The sequence below is a fragment of the Sturnus vulgaris genome, chromosome 2 (assembly GCF_052056855.1).
Source record: "Sturnus vulgaris isolate bStuVul1 chromosome 2, bStuVul1.hap1, whole genome shotgun sequence".
Lineage (NCBI taxonomy): Eukaryota > Metazoa > Chordata > Aves > Passeriformes > Sturnidae > Sturnus > Sturnus vulgaris.
The window spans coordinates 16,634,910-16,644,157 of NC_142244.1; the positions used below are offsets into that span (position 1 = coordinate 16,634,910).

Sequence of the window (9,248 nt, forward strand, 5' to 3'; positions counted from 1 at the left end):
TAAATTGCAGTGATGCCCAGAAGAATGGCCCACCACCTTTCTTACTAGTGTTTTCTAGGCTGGACCTAGAGCTCAGGCACCAATCCATCCCAGGCAAGAAATCCTGTGTCAGTGCCCCCCTGCTTCCACAGCCTGCTGGGGAGGAACCTACTGATCTGTGTCTGGCTATGCCAGCCTTGGAAGCACAGGAATCCTGCCTGTGGGGAGCCAGGGTTCTGAAAACATCAGGCTGCTTTGAACAATAAGAAGGTTCATCTCCTCACCTTGGGTGCTCTGCCTTTTGCCTACACTGAAGGCTTAAAATAGCCACAGGGAGACAACACCAACACTCTCAGGTTTTGCCTGGGCTCCCCAGGATAAAAGTGAGGCTGGTCTCAGCACACAGAGAGAAATCTGAGCACCATATCTGTGGCTGTGGTCCCTGCTTTAATGCTCTTACAAGGAGCATTTTATGTATTAAGATTTTCCCTGTAACTTCCTTTTTAACACTGCTGGCTGTTCAGCCTGGAAAACGTGACTCAGGAAGAGGCTGTGGGCATCTCCCTGAACAGAGGGGAGAGCAGCGAACATCAGAGAACAGAAATCACATCCCTTGTCATACAGACACCACCCAGGAAGGCCAGCCTGCTGCTGCTCTGGAGGAGGGCTTGGGCAGAGCAGGGTTTGTATGCTCTGCCACATGCAGCCATTCCTTTCCTTGAGAGGATCAAACGCATCATTTACAGCTCTGATTATCAAAGCCAATCTTTTGGTCTCGTTGGTCAAACTGGAGAAATCTCCCAAGTGCTTGTACTGCTAAAATAAGATCTTGTTCAGTGGAGATTATGCAGAACCATCTCTTTCCAGGCACATTTTGTTAGCAAGGGATTAAGTAGGAATGTTGACATTTAAGTTGTTGTCACTGCATATTTGAGGCTGAGTGTACATTAATTACAGGGCAGCACAGCTCCCAGCCTCAAAGCTGCTTTTTTTTAACAGAAGACGGGAACAAGGCTGTGCCTCCCTGTGTGTGAGAGGGGTCAGAACTATGAGGTGCTCCAGGAGGGATTTCAAGGGGGAAGATCAGGGGACAAGGGGAGACAGTCTGGTGCTACAGAGGCAGCTTCAGCTAACATCATATTCAGGTGAATGGGGCAGTGTGCACTGATGGCAGACTGTCATTTCAGGCATCATCTTTTCATATTTAAGGAATTGGGCAATTATTAGAGGTTCTCTGATTGGTTCTTTGATAAATATGGCAGAACCATATTTATCTCCAAAAGGGAAAGGGAGAATTAAAAGAGGAAGGATAATGTCACTTCAGCGACTTGGTTTGGATGGCAGGTAACGTTCAGGGCCATGCTCTCCTTTACCCAGCCTCAGCATCTCAGATGACTCTGAACTAAACCGGCTCAAAATATCGGTACAGCCATCCATCACATCTCATTCACGCTGGATTTCAAATCTCATTATGATCCAAAGAGGCAAAGGCAGAAATCCAGAGTTTTGCTATTGTCCTAATATTTCCAGCACGAATGCATCCAAAATACCACAAGAGCAATGGTGCCTCGGCACACGGACATATGGCAGGAACAGAAAAAGCTGCTCCGGTGCAATTGTTCAGCTCCATTTCATGGAGAGAGCTGCACAGGGGGAGGGCTGAGTGCCGGGGAGAGGAACAGAGAAACACGCCAAGCTACACAGAGCTGACAGAGGGAGAGCAGGGCAGCGAGAGACGCGTGCAACTTGAGGGGAGAGACGGCAACAACGGCACGCAGCCCCGAAGGAAAGGAAGAAAAACGGAGGGGGGTAACTAATGAAAATAAAGGGGAAAAGGCGGAGAAAGGTAGGAGAAGGGAAGGAGGGAGGGAAGGGAAGGCGAGGGATGCGCGGCTCGGGCAGCCCCGGCCCGCCATCGCCCCCTGCGGGCCGGGCGCGGAGCTGCAGGCGGGGCTCCCCCTGCAGGCGGCACCGCCGAGCCCCAAAATACCAGGGATCTCTCCGGGCCCCCCAATCCCGGGGATCCCTCCGAACCCCTTCATCCCGAGGGCCCCTCCGAGCCCCCCAGTCCCGGGGATTCCTCCGAACCCCTTCATCCCGAGGGTCCCTCCGAGCCCCCCAATCCCGGGGATTCCTCTGAACCCCTTTATCCTGGCGATCCCTCCGAGTCCCCCCATCCCGGGGATCCCTCCGATCCCCCCAAACCCAGAGATCCCTCCGAGCCCCTTCATCCCGAGGGCCCCTCCGAGCCCTCCTATCCCTGGGATCCTTCCGAGCCCCCCCAGTCCGAGGGATCCCTCCGAGCCCCCCAGTCCCGGGGATCCCTCCGAACCTCCCCCATCACGGGAGTGTCTCCGACCCTCCCGCCCCGTCCTGCCCTGCCGGGGCCCCTGCTCTGCCTTCTCTGAGTCTGGCGGCCCCGCTCCTGCAGCTCTCTCTCTCTCCCTCCCGCCGCTTGTCAGAAGGCTGTAGCTGCCAAGCTGCTGCCCCAATCTGCGAGGGAACCCTATGTCCTCCATAAGAGGAGCTTTCTGGATAGAGGAGACCCTCCTCAAGTGGCAGTGAGATGGGGGAGCAGCTTTTGAGGAGAGCTGATACATCCCCTGCACCAGCGCCAGGCAGTGAGGAAGATGCTGCCGAAGGAATTCGGGCACAAGCTCGCAGCCCACAGCAGTGGCAGACCTCAGCCTGCCCCATTCCTTTGCTTTTAGCACAATGTAATCCAAGGACGACTCATGGGATTTTCCCGTGGGATAAGGGTCACAAGACCCTGGCAAAAGGACTGGGGCACTCGGCAAAGGGAGTGGAACAGCTCGTACCCCAACCGCAGTGGAGAGGGACGTCCTCGCTTACAGGGACAACATGGGGTGACCATGGAAGTGTCTGGAATCTTTAACCAAGCAGTACAAGCTTTGGGCGGTTTTTTCCTTCCCTCGGTGTGTAAGGGACTCGCTCCCACATTCCTCCTCGTCCTCGGCAGGCTGGGCCGGGCGCTGGGAGCCCTTGGCCGAGCGCCGGGCGCAGCAGCAGCAGCAGCAGCGGGGAGTGTTTAAGTGCCCCCCGGGGCCCTCCCGCCTGGGCGCAAAGTGGAGAAGCAGCTGCCTGTTTACAGTGGGAGGGTGCAAATTGGCCTTCGGGGAGAGCCGCACCGCTCATTTCCCTGCAGCTCGGCTTGGGCGGGAGCGGGGGGAGACCTCCAGCTGAGGAAAACAACCGGGAAGGCGAGTATCTGCCATTTCCTAGGGGGAAACGATTCAGAGGAGAGCTGTCTGAGTCTATTAACTGATGCTGGTTCCTGTGGAGAGATGGTGGCACACTGGTTTACTTCAAATAGTCTGTTTCCATCTCTAATACCACCTCCGAGCATTCAGACCCAGACACACAGAACTCCCTTCCTGCTACCTTCTACAGTGTGTCTCTCGCAGAGGATTTTATTTTCCTAACGGGAGACACGAAGCAGGGTTTGCAGTAAATGAAAAGAACCGTGTCCATTTGCATGGTTGCATAATCACGTTATACAGGGATCTTTCAGACTGGAGAGCAGAGAGAGAGAGAGAGAGAGAGAAAAGTGGGACGTCATGAGCGGGAGCTAAAAGCCAGATCTCTCGATGAGATCAAGGAATAGATGTGAAGTCAGATGGAGAAATGTCTGGATAGCTCTTCCAAACAGAGTCGCAGGCTTAGCTCTGAACATAAACAAAGCGAGATGTTTCTGGGGGTTGGGCTAGGTTTTGTATAAACTCAGTTTCCTCTTCCATCATTGAAACCGGATGAGAAGAGCAGCCTGTAGCCAGGATCCTTTGCCTCTCTACTAAGGGCTTACACAGGGCTCAATTCCCAGGGTGCTCAGGCCAGGACCTTTCACCAACGTCATATTCACTGCAGAGTGAAAGAAAAATCGCTCACTTCACGCTGTGAATGAGAGGCTCTATTTCTAGAATACACATTTGCCTCTTAGTAAATGGTAATTTACCAGCACTGGCAATATTCCCTTTTGGATCCCCTGGTGACCGTTGATTAGTCCAAGCCTCAGCCCAGGGTCACCCGAACCGCAGCCCTCTGAGAGAGAAAGCTTCACTCGAAATATAAATGCTATTAAATCAAAAGGAGAAATTTTCACGGAAATTAAATATTCTCTGAAACAAGGGAAACTAAAACTGGACAAGTGTAGCCTTTCCTTTAAAAGGATAAGAAATTAATTTTGAAATAGCGTCACTCATTTACTATCCCGTTACCCTAAAATTCCCATTCCTTACTCCATACTGATGTCAGTAGCAGGAGGATAAGAACATCTCCATAAACATTTCATGGTCCACTTTGTAACTCAAGTACTTCTGTGAAATTTTAAAAATCTAGGACATTTAGCCATCCAAACCATTTGAAATGTTTAACCATCTGAAGGATTTCTCAGCTGCTTCCTCAAGTGCGAAGTCAAACATTGCCTATCCTGTGGGAAAGGGAGAGTGGGAGGACATGTTTTTTACATGTTGTACCTCTTTGCCTCCTTTGCACAGTCTGATTTCTTGCTCACAGAGTAGAGTATTTAAAGGAGATGTATCCTCAGCCAGAGAGGACAAGGAAGCAACAGGTGCCCAATCTAAATTAACTGTCTCACCCTTAGGAGCAAAGCTGTCATCACCAGACCCGAACTTGTTACAAGGAATAAAAGGCTAACCTGAGAGGCACAAGAGAGCTTTCCCTCCCCGAGCAACCTGCAGCATATGGCAGCAGGAACCTGCAGGATTTCCAGTGGCACGGGGCATGACTGCCAGGGGCTGCCTTCCCTTTGATGCCTGGACCTTTTTGCATCATTTGGGAAGTGTGAGGAGGCAACAGGCAAAATGCAAACCTAGCCCACTGTGTTCACATTAAATTTCTCAACATGTGCGAGTGGGATAACTGTCAGACATTGCCTCCAGAGGACACGTTCCTCAGTGGGCTTGGACTGCTCAGAAAATCCTGGATTCCTCCCCCAAGCCAGGCAGCTCCTGGTTACCTGTCTCTGCACTGCTGTGCCACATTCTGCCTGCTGCAACTGTACCGTGAAAACTGGGGCATTTATCTGTACCTCTGTGCTCCACATAGACACAGTTTAGCTAAGGATATCTCCTTCCACGTCCTCACTGCGACTGGGAGCTCCCAAGAGAAGCACCTAAACCTCCCAGGGACCATGAACAGTCCCAGGAGTGGGACTGAAAAGGAAGCTGAGAGGAATACAGTGCCACAGAAGGGATACCTGAGATACCTGCAAATGAGCTTGTGGAGGCTCTGGAAGAAGACTAGGAGCTCTGGAAGCTGACTAAGAGGTGTATACAGATGCTGGTTACAACTGTAAACTACTTGACATAAACCACTAGACACTGGCAATGGAAAGTATGGGTCTTACAGATTTTGCAGAAAATTATACATTGCTAACTTGTTGCTTGAGATGTGAGGGGCCAAGTTATCTGTCACATAAAAGATGAACAGGACCTTTGCATCAAATTTCCTGCTAGTTTTCTGTCTGGAATATCAAGAGGAGGAACAAGAGGGTATTTTAAATTATGAGAATGTTCTTTTTTGGCCTGGACTGTGCCACACACACCTTACATGCCAAAACAGAGATCAGGTACTAAGCAGAGGAAAGCTGCAAGCAGGACACTGTAAGAGGAGCAAGGGGTTAGCCTGAAGCTGGGAAGGGGCAGAACTGGGGAGAGAAGGTGACTTTGTCTCTGCTTGCTCAGAAGCCTCTGCTTTGTTTGTGGCTGGGCATGTCTTCTGGATGGCACCCATGAAACAGGTACAGAAGGGCAACCAGGAGCTCCAACTAAAGCAGGATCCATGTGGAGAAAAGCAGTCTGAGCAGGAGAGCTCCAGTAGCAGTGGCAGAAGTGTGGAGCTGTTAGGAATTGCTGGTGAGAGCACGTACCAAGGAGCTCACCAAGCCACACAGCCAGACAAACCCTTCCCCTCTGCAAACTCACTGTGCTGTTCAAGACATGCAAGTGGTGTAAACACCAGCAGATAGATACAAAACTGTCACAAACCATGAGAGCCAACAGGACCACTCCATGCCAGGGTGAGTCCCAGGGAATCAGAGCTGTATGATGTGGCCAGTGGAGGAAATGGTGTCTCGAAAACCTTCACTGGTGCAGCTGGAACAGAGACAGGCAAACAGCAAATGTCTGTGGAACAAACTGCCCAGGCAAGAACACTTGGGTACACTGGAGCAGCTCTAAAACTGAGAATTTTCCTCATCAATGTCACTGCAAAGGTGCCCAAAAGTGCCAGGAAGAGTAACACCTGAAGGGAGAGGTGGTATGGAAACCCTCAGAAAATGAATATTATTGTCAAGATTTGATTTCCCATTTATGCAAAGATTTAATTTTTTTTAATCTACTCTAGTGTGGAGACAGTGGGAATATCCTCTGGAAAAAAAAACCCAACAAACAGAACTTCTTTTCTAAAGAAGTTTACAAATAATGGTTCAGATCTCCTTCAAACTGACGTTGAATCAGAAGAAATAAATGGAGCTACTCAGATTTGGTAAGGAAGCAATCCTATTGTTTTAATGTTATTTTGTTTTAATGATGTTGGAAAATGATAACAAATTGGCTCCCTCTGGTTTGGATTTTTCCAGACTGGCACAGGACACATGCAACAAATGAAGAATGCCAGTAAGACTATAAATGGAATAGAACTGTAGTTCCTACACTCAGCTATGCCTGTATCTCACATACCAGAACCAAAAAGAAAAAAAAAAGGCAAAGGGAGGGAGCTATACTGACACAGAGTTAGGGCTTGTGTTAGTAAATTTAGGGTAAAGCACATCTCAGAGCACAGCAAACCCTCAGGGCTTAGCATTAACTTAAAAAAATTACCATATCTCTGTAAATGCAGTGCTAAGGGCACCCAAAATAAAGTGATTTTTGTCATGCAGTGCCACTGCTGACCAAGAGCATGATTACAGTTAGATCATTTTGACATTGGAAACCAAGGACACTGCCCTCTCCTGCCAGCCTCCATGGTAATTCCCAATGGCAGTGAGAATCCATTTCTACATTTTCAGATATCTGCATCTTTGGTTTAACCTTGAGCCTGACTTGCAAAATTTCTATTCACAGCACATCAAACAGTTACTTCCATCCATCCACGACAGTTTTCTATGAAGTTTACATTTCCATCTTCATCAATAGATTTTCCAAAGATGTGTGTTTCATACAAGGTGAGTCAAAGATCTCATGCTCACTGATTCCAGCCTGTCTCAATATATAGTCACATGTGTATTTATTTTATTTAACCTTAAAGCAAAGCAGCTCAGCTTTGTTGTGTAGACGATCCTTATATTTTCTTGGTTTTGAGAATTTGTATACAGATAAACAACATTCAGGATCTGACATTTCACTTTGATTGCAAGTTGCTGTAATTAAGAACCAAAGCTTTATGAATTTTAATCATCAGCTGTAAGTGGTACATTATCTCTAGTTCACAATGAAAGCAATCAAGTGGACAAGATATTTTTAGAGACATTACTGTGGTAATATTACATTAAGTAGTGGTTAGTACACTATTTTCACACCCAGTGATTTCACACATTAATGCGGCTATAGATCAGCGTTAATGACAAGAGAAAGTTATTTTTCAAGTAGCATGAGAAGGGTGGTTAAAAGAGCTGCTGGGGATTTACACTCCAGCAGCAGGAGGGGCACCTCAGCGGGGCTGCAGCTGAAGATGTTCCAGCAGCAGGGGCTGCTTCCACTTCTGCTGGAGACCGAGGCAGGATGGATATCCTGAATGGATACAGGTTAATCACAGGGGCAGCATTTCCTCCCTGCTCCTCGGGAGGGAAGGAAGGACAGGAGGGGAGAGCAAGGTAAAGTACACTGATGTTGCCCTGAACCTCAGAGCTGGTGAGAGGAATAACACACCACATCTTGCCCAAGGTTGCAAGACAACATTCCCCCCTTTCAAAGAGGGCACAGTAAAGAGCAAATCAGAAACACCTAATGGTTTAAAGGTAAAAAAACGATAAACAAACCAGGGAGTCTGGCACATTTTAAAGTTTCAGTGTATGCTACTCCACGTGGATACAATGTTGTCTTGATAAACCTGTAAATACAGACATCTCTTCTTTCAAGGCAGGAGAGACTAATGCACAACAATGCACAGGGCCCCAAAAGGAGCACATTTAAGTATTATCATCCTGCTGAAGGATGCCAGTTCATCCAAAAATTATTTGCCTGAAACTAAAACTAATTAATTAGAAACACTGTTCTGGAAAGGAGAAATTCTTCCTTCTTCCTGGAGTCTCAGATCTGGGATAACAGAAGTTCCAGCAGCCTCACCCCAGACCTGCAGGCCATTTTATTTTACTGCAGAGGTCCTATGGGGATGGCAGGGCTGGGATTTGGAGAGCTCAGCAGCCAGCTGTGCCACGGAGAGAGACAGAGAGCTCTGTCTGTGTCACAGTGGCAGGCAGCTGTTGCTCGCTGCATCTTGGATTCTGTTGGAAATGCCCTCAGAGAAAGCCAGTTTGGCCCCACAGAAGTTGGCATTCAGGGGCTGATGCCTCTGCAGCCAGAACCTGCTGATGCCAACATCATTTGCATCTCCAGTCCAAACCACCTGGTTAGAGAGGGCAGCTGTTGACAACAGGAACTTTCTATGGCATCCAGATGCAGTGATACAATGGCCTCTTCTGCTGCTCTCCCTCACACAGCACCAGGTACATTCCACTAAACAGGCCAGCCCTCAAATTCACTCCAGAATTTTTGTGTGTCAGTGTAGAAAGGCTGAACCACCGCTGCTCTGTGATAAAGAGAAGCAGTATGGAAATACCAATCAGACTTTAGGAATCATTAAAATGATCCTTTCGCAATGTTTGCCTTCTTTTGTTACAGTGTAACCCAAGCAGCTCTTCATTAAAAACAACCTGAAGTAGGAGCACAAGGTTCTGCATCCCACAGTAGGAGATGAATCTTATATTTGAGCAATAGATAACCCCCTCTGACCTACTTGTGCACTGAAGAATTATTTCATTCTCAGGATCCTATAGATACTTGGAGAAAGCAGCATTAACTGCATATCAGGGCCTATTGGACAGACTATATCCACAGAAGTGTCACTGCAGTGCACAGCAAGACGGTACAACTTGGGGAAAAAGAATGTTGAAATAAGATACAGACAGAACTGGAAATATTCTACCTGAGAAGCTGAGAAAAATACACACTGTTAATGCACCTTACATAAAAGGTATGCTGTATGCAAGCTCTTGTTCCTCACTAGGCAAT

The 9,248-nt window shown here is 48.2% G+C and overlaps 1 long non-coding RNA gene across 1 annotated transcript; it reads left to right on the forward strand.

Annotated features, from left to right (window-relative positions):
* The first annotated feature begins 3,063 nt into the window (after positions 1–3,063).
* On the forward strand, positions 3,064–8,972 carry LOC148224635 (uncharacterized). The gene is made up of 3 exons (XR_015800568.1): positions 3,064–6,504; positions 7,083–7,183; positions 8,859–8,972. It is a non-coding gene; the product is annotated as an uncharacterized LOC148224635 (long non-coding RNA).
* Positions 8,973–9,248: the final 276 nt, after the last annotated feature.